The sequence below is a fragment of the Panthera leo genome, chromosome B2, assembly GCF_018350215.1.
Source record: "Panthera leo isolate Ple1 chromosome B2, P.leo_Ple1_pat1.1, whole genome shotgun sequence".
NCBI classification, from domain to species: Eukaryota; Metazoa; Chordata; class Mammalia; order Carnivora; family Felidae; genus Panthera; species Panthera leo.
In genome coordinates, this window is record NC_056683.1 from 82,739,241 (window position 1) to 82,755,469 (window position 16,229).

At 36.4% G+C, this 16,229-nt stretch overlaps 1 long non-coding RNA gene across 1 annotated transcript in view; it reads left to right on the plus strand.

The window, feature by feature from the left end:
- Nucleotides 1-15,667, plus strand: part of LOC122220183 — a 99,585-nt gene extending 83,918 nt beyond the window's left edge. Inside the window, exon 3 of the long non-coding RNA XR_006202710.1 lies at nt 15,574-15,667. This is a non-coding gene — a long non-coding RNA (uncharacterized LOC122220183). The remainder of the gene's footprint in view (nt 1-15,573) is intronic.
- Nucleotides 15,668-16,229: the final 562 nt, after the last annotated feature.

Sequence of the window (16,229 nt, forward strand, 5' to 3'; positions counted from 1 at the left end):
TCACTCAACATGAAATAGAAGAACAGGAGATGTGAATAGTCATCTGGTCAAAAAGTATTTTTTCTGGATTTTTTTAAATAGTGAATTCAGTTCCTTCAGACCCCAATGATTTCACTGGAGAATTCTACCAAGTATGTAAAGAATTAACACCAATTCTACACTCTTATGATCTGTTCCAGAAAACAGATAAAAAGTAATATTGCCCAAAACATTTTGTAAACTCAATATTATACTGACACCAAAACCTGATAGAGCTAAAATAAAAAATAGTGACAACACCCAATGCTGTCCAATAGCAAAAGATGTGGATAAACTGGATCTTTGATACATTGTTGGTGGGAATGCGAAGTGGCATAGTGACTCTAAAATGTAGTTTGGCAATTTTTTAGAAAAATAAAACTGTACTTAGCATAATATCTGCCTGGATATTCACTCCAGAGGATCAAGAACTTACAACTAAACAAAAATGTGTACATGATTATTCACAGCTGTTTAATTGTAATAACAAACTGGAAAAAATTAAATGGCTCTCAACAGGTAAATGGCAAACACATACACTCACACGCGCGCGCACACACACACACACACACACACACACACACAAAACCCACAATATGTTCGTACCATAGGATACTCTTCAGCAGTAAAAAAGAACAAACTATCAATATACACCACAACTTAGATGAATCTTTAGTGCTTTGTACAAGTGAAAAGAGCCAACCTTATAATGTCACATAATATATGATTCAATGTCTATACTTCTTTTAAAAGCATCATTGAATTATTTTTATATAATTTTATTTATTGTGGTAAGATCATTTAACATAAAATCTACCTTAACAAATTTCAAGAGTAAATACAGTACTGTTGACTATAGGAAAAATGTGCAGAATTCTAGAACTTACTCATTTTGTTTAAATGAAACTTTGTGCCCATTGAATAGTAATTCCCCATCTATCCCTTTCTAGCCCACAGAAACCCCAGTTCCATTCTGATTCGATGAACTTGACTACTCTAGATAAATTATATGAGTGGAATCATGCAATATGTGTCTTTCTGTACTGGCTTATTTCACTTAGCATAATGTCCTCAAGTTTCAACCATGTTGCTGCATATTTCAGGATTTCCTTCTTTCTAAAGGCTGAACAATATCCCACTATATGTATATACCACATTTTCTCATGCATTCATCTGTCAGTGGATATTGAGGTTGTTTTCACATCTTGGCTACTGCGAATAGTGGTTTAATAAACATAGGAGTGCTAACATCTCTTAGAGATCTTGATTTTAAGTCTGTTGGATAAATATCTGAAAAGGCATGATAAGAAAGAGCGTTGAATTTTGTTAGACGCTTTGGTTGAATCTATTGAAATAATTATGCCATTTTATCCTTTATTCTGTTAATGTGGTGTATCACATTAATCAATATTTATATGTTGAACCATCTTGCATCCCATGAATAAAACTTAGTTGGTCATGGTCTATGGTCCTTTTCATGTGCTGTTGGATTAATTTTGTATTTTGTTGAGGTGTTTACATCAATGTTCATAAGGGATAATGGTCTGTAGTTTCCTTTCCTTGTAATGTCTTTGTTTCAAGGCTTTGGTAGCAGAATAATGTTGGCCTCATAAAATTAATTTGAAGATGTGGCCTCTGGTTTTGATTTTTGGGAATATTTTGATAAGGATTGGTATTAATCCTTCTTTAAATGTTTGATAAAGTTCACAAAGGAAGCCATCCTTTCCTGGGCTTTTCTTTGTTGGAAGGTTTCTGATTACTGATTCAATATCCATGTTAGTTATATGTCTGTCAGACTTTCTTTTTCTTCGTGATTTAGTCTTAGTATGTTGTATTTTTTTTTAGAAATGCATCGATTCTTCTAGGTTATTTAGTTTACTGGCGTATATTTATTCATCGCCATTTCTTCTCACCCTTTTTTAGTTCTGAGGCATCATTTATAATGTCTCTTCTTTAACTTCTTTTCACTATCCTTAGAGAGAAACCTGACAAAAGTTGTGCAAATACTGTTCCCTGAAACCTATAAAACATTGCTGAAAATAATTATAGAAGATTTATATAAATGGGGAGGTATATCATGACCATGAGTCAGAAGATTCAATATTATTAGTGGCAGTTCTTTACAAGTTGATTTATAGAGTCAATACAATTCAAATAAAAACCCAAGCAGGCTTTCTTTTTTTTAGAATTGGAAAACTGATTCAAAAATTCTTATGGAAATGTAAAGGACCTGGAATAGCCTAACAATTTTGAAAAATAATAATGCTGAGGAATTAATATTGCTTGGTTTTGAGATCTTCGTATGTTGAACCTCTGTGCACCCCATGGATAAGACCTACTCGGTCATGGTGTATGATCACTTTAATGTACTGTTGGATTGGTTTTGTTATTATAAAAGTGCAATAATCAAGACACTGTGGTATAAGAGATAAGCTGGATAAATGGATTAATGGAAGAGAATAGAAGGTTCAGAAATCGGCTCAATACATTTATACATAACATTTTCAGCAAAGGTGCAAAGACAATTCAGTGGAGAGAGAATAGAAATTGTGTTAAAATAATTTGATCTCCATGTAAAAATGAATGCATTTTAATCCATACTCATGTTATATTCATAAATTAACTTAAAATGAGTCATAGCCTAAGTGTAAAACCTATAACTATAAAATTATTAAAAGAAAAATTAGGATAAATTTTTTGTGATTATGGGTTGGATAACAGTTCTTTTTTAGGAGCACCTGGGTGGCTCAGTTGGTTAAGCATCTAACTTCGGCTCAGGTCATGATCTTACAGTTCATGAGTTCGAGCCCTGCGTCAGGCTGTGCGGTGACTGCTTAGAGCCTGGAGCCTGCTTCAGATTCTGTGTTTGTGTCTCTCTCTGCCCCACCCCTACTCATGCTCTGTCTCTCTCTGTCTTAAAAATAAATTTAAAAAACAGTTCTTTTTCTTTTAAAAAAAGTTTTATTTATTTTGGGAGAGAGAGAGAAACAGTGCGTGTGTGAGTGCACGCAAGATAGAGAGAGGCAGAGGGAGGGACAGAATCCCAAGCAGGCTCTGCACCCCCAGCAGGGAGTCTGATGCAGGGCTTCACCTCATGAACCATGAGATCATGACCTGAGCCAAATCAAGAGCATGACACCCAACTGACTGAGCCACACAGGTGCCCTTAAAGAGACATTTCTTACATAGGACATCAAAACTCCTATCCATAAAAAAAAAAAGTTGTGTGTTTTATCTCATCAAAATTAAAAATTATCTACTCTTTTTAAAAAAAAATTATTACATTTATTTATTTTCGAGAGATAGGATGAGACAGAGCATGAGTGGGGGAGGGGTGGAGAGAGAAGGAGATACAGAATCTGAAGCAGGCTCCAGTTTTCCAGCAAGCATTCAGCACAGAACCTGACGCAGGGCTCGAACCCACAAACCTTGAGATCATGACCTGAGCCGAAGTTGGACACTTAGCCAACTGAGCCACCCAGGAGCCCCCCAAATTATTTTCTCTTTAAAGGACACTATTATGAGACTAAAAGGACAAGCCACTCACTTTTATCACAAGTCTGTATTGTATTGTGGATATATAAAGAACTTTAAAACTCAATAATAAGAAAGCATATAACCAATAAATCAAATGAGCAAAATATTTGAAAAGACATTTCACCAAAGAAGACAAATACATGGCAAGAGAGCAAATGAAAAGATGCTCAATATTTTAAAAGCTGCAAATTAAAACTGTTTTATAATGCACATTTTTCAGCGTGCTTACAGATAAATAAGGATCGTAACAAGTGTGGGCAAGGATTTAGAGGAACTAAAGCCTCCATACACTGCTAATCACATGGTACAATCACTTTGGAATAGTTTGGTAATTTCTTTAAAAGTTAAGCATTCACCTTTCATCTGATACAGTCGTTTCACTGCTAGGTATTTATCCAAGAGAAATAAAAGTATATGTCCATACAAAGACTTGTACATAATGTTGATAGCAGCTTTATTTGTAATGGCCTGAAACCAGATTCAACCCAAATGCTCCATAACACCTGAACAAGCAAACAAAGAGTGGCACATCCATGCCATGGAATATTTCTCAGCAATAAAAAGGAATGAATTATTGCCGCATGCTCCGATGGATAAATCTGAAAGTAGTTATGCCGACTAAAAGAAATCAGGCAAAAAGAGAGAAAATAGAGTATGCTTCTATTAATGTAAAATTCTAGATAATACATCACTTTTTTCATGCTTGAAATGTTTCTATAATAAAAAATTTCTTTAAAAAATAAAGATACTGAATGACAAAGACAATGTAACCAAGTTGAGAAAGTGATTACAAGAAAATGTGTATATCTGACAGGTTGTTTCTAGCTGTTTTATGGAAAGAAATGTTCAAAAAGATTAAGAACTTATAAGCAAAATTCAATATAAAAATGGGTAAAAAAATAAGAGTAAATGCTAACACATAATAAATGTGTAAAGATTAATATTCTTATTTAAGACTAAGAAATCTAAAACAGAATCATGATATTCTTACAGTTCTGGAGGCTAAACGTCTGAGATCATCATTCCAGCAGTCAGGTTCTGGTGAAACTCATCTTCTAGGTGGTAGAAGGCTTACTTGTTGTATCCTAACATGACAGAGACAGAAAAAAAGTAAGCTCTCTTATGACTCTTAAAAGGACATCAATCCTATTCATAAGGGCTCTATCTCCATGACCTTATCTAATCCTTACTACCTCCTAATACCATCATATTGGAGGGGTAGCATCTCAACACATGAATTTGGGCATCAATATAAACATTCAGTCTGTAAAATCACTTTTCATCTATCATATTGGGCAGTATTGGAAATCAATAATATTAAACATTGACAACTAGAATGGTGATCTGTTGAGTGGTGAATGTGAAATTTTAACTTGATGAATTTCACAAGTTGTGCTCCAAAGTTACAGTTCTAATTGATATTTCCACCAGCACTGCGAAAAATCCTCTCTTCCTAGTCATCTAAAGCTGGTGCTATCATACATACTTTTTATATTTTTCAAGTATGGGTGAAAGCATTGCTTTAATTTCATTTATGTTTCCTTTATAACCTGTGGGTTGAGTAATTTTTGTACATGGTGTATTTTTCTGTACAAACCGGAACTTTTAAACACTGCCTCATTGTAACCTAATTTGTTAAACACAGAGGTGTGAATATTCTACTAATTAACCCATATGGATATTTTCCAGCCGATAAAGTTATTAACAATGGAATAATATTAACATGAATATATACTAAGACATGTATCAGTCGTCAGGTAATTACATATTGAACAATGAGTATATATATAAATGAGTCCTAATCCTTTTATTAGCGTGATCTCATAGAACTTAAAAATATTTAAAAAAACATTTTTTTTACATCTATTTATTTTTGAGAGACAGAGAGAGACAGAGCACAAGTTGGGGAGGGGCAGAGAAAGAATGAGACATAGAATCCAGAGCAGGCTCCAGGCTCTGAGCTGTCAGCACAGAACCCCTTGCGGAGCTCGAACTCACAAACCGTGAGATCATGACCTGCGCCAAAGTTGGATGCTCAACTGACTGAACCACCCAAGTCCCCCTAAACTCCTGTTCTTACATTTTAAGAAACATAGTTTGAATTAGTAGTACATAGCAGGTAGATACCTGTCTGAAGGTACAGTTACCTTGGGACCACTTATCTGTAGGATGTTGGTACCAAGTATTTACATGTCATCATTCAAACACTCCGGAACTTAAAAAAAAAATTATTAAATTCTTAAAAACACAGGCATAATTTTTAAAAGCCAAAACATGTAATAAAGAAAACTAACAAGAACCTTTTGTTTTTATGCAGTAGACTTTTTATACCAGAGGTACATAATTCGCATCGGGTTGGTCATTTAACATTGCTTACTTTCACTTAACAGTCTCGTGTATGACTAAGGAGAAGGGCAAGGAAATGAGCAGAATTGTGTTAAAGTAAGTTACGCTCCTTTCCAATTTTCTTTTCTACAGTTGTACAGGCCACTGATATTTGGTGTGATTCATATATGTATTAAAAATTCCCCAGAGCACAGCATTCTCTTGTTTATCTCTAGGAGCTCTGATGATCCTTTTGATTAATTCCAAATTCAATTTACAGAAAGCTTTAGAAATGCAAAGGCATGGTTTCGATTTCTCCAGATCTTATTTGTGGAAAACCTTGTGCAATCTCTGCTAAAATATCAAGGCTCACCTTTGATAGGTAATTCGTGACCAAGGTCAAAGAGAGAGCAGCGCTCCCCGAGGGACCACCCACCTCGGGCTGACTAGAGTAACACGTTGTGAAAAATGATGTGAATTATGCATGCAGCAGTACAGGCATGACACTGTCATTTAGTTGGTTCTAAAAAAAGATTTGGTGCACAGTAAATACAACTGATTTTTATGTATCTTGGAAGATGACACTTTATTATAAAGTATGTCACAGTCATCCTCTGGCTGTTACGACATCTAAAGTCATGTTGGTTTTACAACCTTCCCTCCCAATTACAATTCTGAAGGGTGGTTAGTGACAAGTGTGCAGTGTTTTGTCAAACCATTGAGTTTATACAGATGGAATGCTGTTCCGCTCACCAAATCCATTACAAGTGCAAATATGTGGCTAAATGGGCCAGTGTTTGTTTTAGACGTGAGTGCAGCCAGTAACCAGAATGTGTTAAAGAAAGTCTCCTATAGCTTTATTGAACACAACTCAACATTCCACATATCTTTCCAATGATCATCTGCTCCCCTTAACCCCTCTGTATCTTACCTCATTTTCAGTGCAGCACAAACACAAAACACATCCCAAAATGAAGCAAAACCAATTCTCATAGGAGCTCTCCTAGGGATACAAACCCATTTGGTTACATCGATTGAAGGATAGAATGGGTCTAGCATTTTCATGTAGGGCTAGCCTTGTCATTCCTCTGATTTCACAGGTAACTTTAGAGATTACTAATGATCTAGTTTGTAAGTGAAGATAAGAAAACATGTTCTTAAAAATTCCTAGGGAATAGAAATTGTTCTTCTCCCTTCAAGGGAAAATACTGTGTTTACTGGACATCAGTCATGAAGGAAAAATGGTAGTCACATCAGCTATTTAAAATCCTGTTTTCCTTATGCTGCTGACTAAACCAGGAAGCAGAGAATAATGCAAAAGGGAGAACAAACAGTTTGTCCCTTAATACAGAAAACGCGCGGCAAGCACCATGCTGGCTGGTTCCAGTGTCATTAATCTTTTCCTACAGTGCAAACTGTCACCATCAGGGCTCCAGCGACACATGTTCCCAGGTCCACATTAAGGATGAAGAACCACTGCAAGGTTTTGAAATCTGTCTGGCTTCATGGGTAGACTGTCTTTTTCTTACTCGATAAAAATCAAAACAAATCCACGGCAATGGATAATAGATCTGAACAGAAAAATATTGTTTGATTCTTTTAAAATGATGTAGCCCAATTCATGTCTTTCTGAGGTAGAGCTAAGGGCCCTCTATCTTAAGAAATTTACATTAAGGCTTGGCAGGGTCTCAAGTAATGACATTCAAGAAAACTTGAAAATGACCTTGCAGATGTTTTATCTTTAGACCATGTAAATGGAATACATTCTATCTCCTAAATCCATGGCCTGGTTAGTTTTTCTTTAAGTAATGATAATGCCAAAGATTTCCTAAAATGCTTGCTGAAAGCATTTTCCATCTGAGACTGCATTTAAAAGATTTTTATTAGTAAAATATTCTTAATTAAATGATAATAAATACGAAAGTGCCATAAGCATAGGACTTTTGTACAGGGTTCTCTAATTTGACATTTTTTCCTAGTTATCTGTTTCTTTCTCCATTTCAACATTCTATATCATCAGAAAACCATCAGGATGATGGAGACCATACTGAGTCAGAGTGATGAATCACAAAAGCTTCAGAAACCCTTGCCAAAGAATACGCCATTTCTCACAGAATGAGGAGTGAGTACAAGTCATGGCCAAAACGGCCAGTCTTGCTCCAAAGCACAGTTGCATAAATCCACTACATGTATTTGTCCAGGAAGTTAACGGTGGAAAAATAATGTGACAGTAAAATGGTGAGAAAGCAGAACAGTTGTGGAAAAAAAATTGAATTGAAAAATGATGAAGATGACAGAACATTTATTAAAATATAATAACAATATGAAACCCACTGGGGCTATTAGCCTCAGGAGAAGTTCTAAAGCCTGAGCCCGCGGTTTCTGCACAAAGCAAATACGGAATTCACGAGATTTTCAAGTTTCTATTGAAGATGACTTAGAATTTATTCACTGAGGGATAAAACTGGGCTATACAAGTATAGAAAATTTAGTTAAGTGCATTAGGTCAAATTCTCCAAAAGACATCTATTGATCCATATATTATCCAAGTGTATATATCTTTTTTCTTTAATGTTTATGTTTTGAGAGAGAGAGAGAGAGAGAGACAGTGCATGAGTCGGGGAGGGGCAGAGAGACAGGGAGACACAGAATCCGAAGCAGGCTCCAGGCTCTGAGCTGTCAGCACAAAGCCTGTGGCAGGGCTCGAACTCACAGACACCGAGATCATGACCTGAGTCAAAGTTGGATGCTTAACCGCTTAACCAACTGAACCACCCAGGTGCCCCCCCCCCCCCACTGTATTTATATTTCTAAATATAAACCAACCATCCAAACCAAGATGCACATTTTCTGTTTGCCCGCTTTCATGAGTTGGCTAGAATAAAATATGCCTCGATTTGAATGCTTGGACAATGTGAGTTAAGAACATAATGTTGAAGAAAAAAAAAAAAAGAATCCAAAGGTTTTAATCTCTAAGAAAAGTAAGAAAATGGAGTAGGCTTAATTTCCAAGAAAAGTAAGATAAGAAAATAAAGATCTAAGTATAGAGAAGAAAGAAACAAGGAATAATAGAGCAAAAGAAAACTGATGTCTATATCTTATCCCAGGGTTGAGCTTAAATAGCTTACAAGGTGCTTTCATATTGCCTCATGGAGTAACTGTCAGATGTAATGCATGGAAAGGGTGAAGAAAATATGGCCTTTAGTGCAGTTCCGTTGCATTCCAACCCTTAGAGTTGTGAGTTCAAAGGGGAAAAAATGAAAGTATCAGGTACACAGGAGAGATACACTAGTTACAATAGGGAAGAGTCATTAAGAGAAAAATATTTTAACAGACTCAGGGGCAGAAAGGACTTCACAGTAATAAGAAAGGGCAAACAAACCACATTTACTTAACTGAGTTTGGGTTGTAAAAAAAAAAAAGGTAGAGGAAAAATGCCGCACATGGTCGGTTCATGCATATCAGCAAGCACAGAATATAAACAAGACATTCTTTTAGACCTGAATTAATAAGTCTAACAAGAAAGGAGAGAAAAATGTCATTTTACCCAAGTCCAAATGAGTTACATGTTATTAATAAATGTGAGCAGGTGCCCTACAGCACCTGGCTCCACAAAAATTAGTTTTATGTTAGAAGACCCACACAAATAGCACTCCCAACCCTGTACCTACCAATCACATATGGCATATTCAGTTTCGACAAAGCTGGTGCAAATCGGATTACCCAGGAGAGAGGTGGTCTTTCATGAGTGCCAAATCCTTTGCTCTTCCCTTTTCTGTTGTAATTTCCTCCTTAAACTGCTCTTTCTGGGTCATTCTATCTTAGTTTTTTTCAACGAGGTGGAGATCTACACTACACAACAATATGGACTTTGCTGAATTGTAAGAACATTCAAAATGCAGAGAATCTTCTTCCTGAATCTGATGTTTCTTCAGGAAGGAGCAGGAAGTCTCAGGTCTTACCACGAAGCACGCTGAAGCATGCTGTTTTGACCTCAATTAGCCCCTAATAGAGCCCACATTTTACTCATTTTACTATTAACATATGCCCTTTCCTTGTAACTAACGCATAACATAGCATCTTTCGTCGTTCATCTTTTTATATCTCTTTGGCAAGTGCTGCTTTCAGCTTTTGAGCATTTTTGAACAGTGACTCATTTATCCGTAGATTGGCAAATGGGAATGAGAAAGATGATATGCGGGCATTAAACCAAATCCTGTAACTCAAATCCAAGTTTTTAGGAATAGCTAACGTAAACATTTCAGCTTCCCCCAAATTCCTGCCAAAGCAAATGCAAAAAATAATTTTAAAAGAGTGATGTTTTTACATATACACACATTAACACATAGAATGTACAGAGTCAGTCAACTGGATCAGAAATATTATAAGCCTATAGTTATGTACAAACCAGTAAGTAAGTGTTTCTTGAAATCTAATAAAGTCATATTAAACTACAGAAGTACCTTTAGGGGCATTTCACTTGTTCAGTGCTCAGTATCCAATTGTTTTCAAATTTACCCACTTTCCTGAGTCTCTGCCTCCTAATTCCAAACACCTGTGGATATCTCTAACTGGATTATCTGCCAGAATCTCAGTTTTGACCTAAAAAGTCAAAAACAGTCATCATCTTCATAAACTAAACTGGCTCGTTCTCCTGTAATCTTTGTCTTTGTCTATAGACAGAGCCACTGTCCTTTCCATAGGACTACGTGAATGTAATCTCTGTTTTTTTCAGGATGTCCTTGATCCCCGACTCCCCTCTGCCTCTCCCCTTTCTCCTTTCCTCTCTTCTTTCCATCTGCCCCCATCTTCACCCAGCCCTCTATCCATTACTTTCTGAATGTGGCTTTGCTATGGGTACTATTCAGGTGCAAGATCCTTCTATAAGCTTATTAAGTAAGCCCTGCATCTTGCACAGTAATTTGCACATAGTAGGTAGAAGTAGCTTTATTTAATAGCTTAGTGAAAATTTTAGAAATATTTATGCATTTATTTTGAGACAGAAAGAGAGCATGCCAGCAGGGGCAGGGCAGAGAGAGAGGGAGGAAGAGAATGCCAAGCAGGCTCTGTGTTGTCATTAAAGAGCCCAGTGTGGGGCTCGTTTTCCTGACTGTGAGATCCTGACCTGAGCTAAAATCAAGAGACACTTAACTGATTGAGCCACCAGGCACCCCAAACCCCAAATTTCACCTAGTGAACATTTTAAAACGACTTTCTTATAGCTATTTATAAACTTAAATTGTATTTTCCAATAAAAAATATTAAAAGAAGTCCAAGTAATGCTATAAAATCAATATTTCAATAGATTTATTTTAAAATTACATTTAATTTATTTTTTGCTGATAAGCAATCCTTACCTATGATTGGAATAGTAGACAAAAGGGGAGTGTTTTAAAAAATAAATTTTAATTCTATAATAGATAATTGTATTATTTTCTTCTATATTCTCTTGTGGTTTTATACATATAAATGTATATAAATACATACATACATATATGCCCAAGTTTGATATTTTTGTCCAAATTGGGAGTGTACTAAAGACACAGTTTTTTTTTTAATGTTTATTTATTTTTGAGAGACAGAGACAGAGTGCAAGTGGGGGAGGGGCAGAGAGAAAAAGGGAGACACGGAATCCAAAGCAGGCTCCAGGCTCTGAGCTGTCAGCACAGAGCCTGACACGGGGCTTGAACTCACGAACCATGAGATCCTGACCTGAGCTGGAGTTGGACGCTTAACCAACTGAGACACCCGGTGCCCCTAAAGACATAGTTTTTAATCTTTTTTAGTAACATTTTACCTTGGGAATTGGTAATTATGACAGCTGTACAATATCCATCATATGTGAATCATAATGTGAATCATGTCAGGAAACTTAATGTATTTTTTTGAGTTTGAGTTTTTGAGCTCATTTTTTTCAGAGTTTGAGTGCTCTTGTCCCTATATTTTCAGCAATATCAAAGATTATTATTAATTATTATTGCTTTAGTTTTTATCTCTTTCATTACCAAGAGCCATACTTCCCCTGTTGTATCCCACCTCCACCATTTAATAACTGCTGGCCTCGGGCAAGTTATTTGATACTTTTTGATGCTTCTTTGCATCAGTTTTTTCATCTGCGAAATGACGTTAATAACAGTTCTTTGTTCATAATATTGTTTTGAAAATTAAATGACCTAATAGATGTAAAGTCCTCAGGACACTGCTTGGCATATAGTAAGCTATACGTAAGTGCTGTTTTTATTTATGTCACTTTAATGCTCTTATAACATCAAATATATTGATCATTTCCATCGGGAATTCCCTCATGACTTATATGCTTAAAAATTTACTTTAATATTAGTTTGTACTCTTACAGCTCCCTCCCCTTTCATCCTAAAGGCTACATTTTCTGACAGGGCAATGTAATTCCAAAAGAAAATAATTTGCAGAGAAATTTATTTTCTTTGAATTCAGAGAAATGTTTACTATCTCTTAAAAATCTTTTTAAAGGCTCCACATTTCTTCTATTCACTGATTTGTTTCTCACTCACCCCAGAAAGCAAAGCTATCATGTATGCCGGTCAAGAACTTGCTAGAAGTTCAAACTATGAAACACTCAGTATTGGCTTGCACTTGTGTGCTCACATCTGAACCGGGAGGTCAGGCTATCCTGGCCTTTGGAGCCCGGTGCCGCCTGCATGCTGCCATTGTCCAGACACTCTGCCGTAGACTGTGAGGCCTTGGCAATGGGGCTAAATTCACCTTCATCTCTCCAGTCCTCTGGGTTGCAGTGCCTTGGATGGATAGGTCACTCCGTCTGAGTGAATGAAAGAAGGACACATAAATGTTGGTCTATTCAAATGTTCTGTCTTTCCCTTTAAGTAAATAATAAAATAACATGAATTTGTTCTATAGATCATGACAGTATGGTCTGTAAAATTCAAGCCCTCCTTCTTAGTTTACCAACGAACCCACTGCTACCTGTGTTCTTCCAATTTCGAAGAAAAATATCGCAGGTGCCTGTTGGTTGCTCTAGTCCCTTGGAAACAGAACTGACAGGTCAAGTTCAGACTTTGCTCCTTTCTAGTTGTGTCGCCTTGCTCAGGTGACCATGTCCCTAGTCTCAGTTTTCTCATCTATGGACACAGATGACATCCACCTCTATGGATTGCCTATGAGGAGATGGGGAAAAAAGGTCTAATGACATACCTGGCTCATCAGAAGATCTTAATTTTAAGAGCTCCTCTTATTCTTTTTGTCATCATCGTCATCATTAATGAATATAAAAGACATTCTAGGGGAAGAAGGAAAGCATGGAACTATTTTCACTGAGTTGCCTATGCCACGTATCAGAGAACACAAAAATCACTGTGTATTTTAAAATAAAATCTTTAATTTCATATAAAATGTGTCTGGAAAAGACACAGATTAGTACCCATATATGAAAAATTTCCTTCTTCTGATACTTTTTTTCAGGTCTATTTTTTAAAGGACCCTAAAAAAGAATTCAAACGAGGTAAGAAGTAGAAAACCATTACCTCAATCCAGGTTTTCTATACCAAAATGAGCTAGTTCCCCTGCAGATGAAAAAGCCTCAATATGTGGACTTCCAGGAAATCTATAAATAATAAAACACTATCAATTTGAACCAGTGAAAGTGTGTTCTAATTCAATTTTCATTATATGGTATCTAATACATACAAAAAACTCTATTGGTGAGAATTTTACCCTTCGTTAGCTTGCACTAATTTTTTCCATTCTCTTGCCTCAAGGGAAGAACTATATTAGCATGGCTTTCCGTCCACCACAACAATATTTATAATTGTTCAAGGAAATGAAATCTTGCCTCTTGATATACCTTCAAAAAGCTCAGCAGCATCTTTCTCTTTCTTTGGAAATAAGGGAAACCTAACCTTTTTTCATTAAAACAAAAGAATTTGGATTTAGACAGTTAATTTCATACATAATAATTTTTTCAACACATGAGCGCACTTTTCTCTCCGCTTTGTAATATATCCACTCTTAATAAGGGAGAGGTGGATTAGGCTAACCTAATTGCAACATGAGTGATAAAGACAATTACAAAGGAAAGCAGTTACCATTTTTTGTACTCTAAAGTGGAATTGAAGGGTAGTGTTTTCTATTCTTCAGTGAAATTAATTTTGACAGAAGACAAACTATATTTAATTTTTCTGGGGGAAAAAAAAACGACCTCCCAGCATTTCCTCATGTTTTGGTAGAAAAACTCATTTTCTTGGGTATGTGTTTGAGGAGCCATTTACTTACACTTAACCAAGAATGCTCTTGTACAATCACTTTTGCTCTGCCCGATTCTCTGGCTGTACAAGCCTTGCTCCCACTCCATTGGAGGGACAATGAATCTAATAAACAAACATGTAAAACCCTGAGCAAATCTGTGTTTTCAGGGACATGGGGAGGGAAGAGGCACATGCCCACAAACTACAAAGCCAAGAATAATGTAGACAAACTTACCCCAAGACAAGTCACCAAATTGAGTCAGTAGTCTGCGTAGTAACACCACCGGGAGAAGGCACCTTCTGACCTATGGTTTGAATCATCTGCATCCCTTTCATACACTGCTATTTTTCAAGGCTTAAGAATTCATTTGTTGTAACAAACGCTGTGTTGAAAATAAAAATATGTCTGGGAGGAGTCTAGATCCTTCTTCACACGTGTATTTGAATTTGTCCAATGAAGTTGCATTCCTTCTAAAAGGTAGCTGAGATGGAGGTACGGAACAAAGTGGGAAAGATTTAACATAGAGAAGGGTAGCAGGTAAATTTAGCTATTACGGACACTGACTAAAAGGAGGATGGTAGGACACAAATTGAGTTTCACAGAATTCGGCCTAGGGCCACAAGAAACAAGGTACTGAAATGAGGCATGCAAAGTTGTTAAATTAATTAAAATAGGAGGCCATTAGACTGATGTGTCTCTAAAGCCGGGGCACCTGCTTAAGCAAACCAAAATCTAAGGCTGTAAATACCCCAAGGTTAGGAAACTGAAACCTAAGGACAGCCAATCACAAAGAGCCAACTAGGATTTAAGCTACAGCCAATCAAAAATTTCCTTACTATGTGTCTGCATGTCCTCTATGAAAGATTTTTCCCTGTTCTCCTCAATAGGGCACTTCTAACTGCTTCCAGTTTGGTACTGTCTGATTTGAATTTATTTTTGCTCAAATACATTTTTAAAATATTAATATGCCTCAGTTTGTCTTTTTCACCAGTGACAAACTTCTGTTTGTCACACTTTCAGGTTCAGTCTTATGTCCAGGAAAAAGGGAGCTTTCTTTCCTTAACACTTGGCCACGGTAGCATTTGTCTCTACTATTAGGAACCAGAATATTTGGGCTGTTAATATAATTCATTCAAGCTATAGCTTAGACCATCTTTGGGTTTGCCTGGGGTCCAATCAACTGATTATGTTCTTATTTGTAAGTAAAATATGGGTCCAGTGTTCCAGACAATTTTAGGATTATGTTTTACTGCTTTCCTTTGAAGTCATGATATAGTGAAACTATCAATAATCTCTTATGTTGTGACATATTAACTGAAATACATATATTTACTTATTTATTTATTTTAATGTATTCATTAAGAATTTGTAAGGGTAAATACAAGTTAAAAATAAGAAGCTTAATTTTCTGTGTTGAAAATAAGGGAAGATATTTCCCTCCCTTCTTTTTCTTAGAACAGTTACCTTAGAAGACTCAAAACTACTTCCTCCTCTCTTTGAAATGTGTGTATCCTGTTGAAGAAGTGATAGGTCTTTTGTCGACTTAATGACCCAGGAATGTCTCAAGGATCTGGGAGCCATCTCTCTGAAATGTAAGCATCAAGGAAGATGGTGCCCCTATCTCCCAGTTTCTGATGGATGTATGAACCTTAACTTTGGTGGCCTTCTTGCTCCAACTTGCAAAACTACCTCCTGTCATCAATATATATGGAATTTGTTTTTCCTCTGGATAAAACCAGTTGGCTAACACATGCTCATCACTCTAGTTACCAGAGAAAGATAGGATGATCTATAGGTGAAAATGGTGCTGTTAATTCCTCTTGATGAAGTTTTGGGGTGATGAGGGGCTCATGGGGCCCGGAGCCAATGGCCAAGAAAGAATTCTTGAAGACATCTTTGGTGCAAAAAGGTGATTTTATGAAAGCACAGGGACAGGACCCGTGGGCAGGAAGAGGTGTACTGTCAGTGTGTGGGGGTGACCAATTTAGATTCATGGAGTTGGGGAGATAAAGTCAAGAGGGAGTTTCTAAAGAAACTTTCACATGCTAAAGACTTACTGGAGGTCTAGCTATTGTCAAGCTAAGGTGGTTTTCCCCCTAGAAAAACATTCA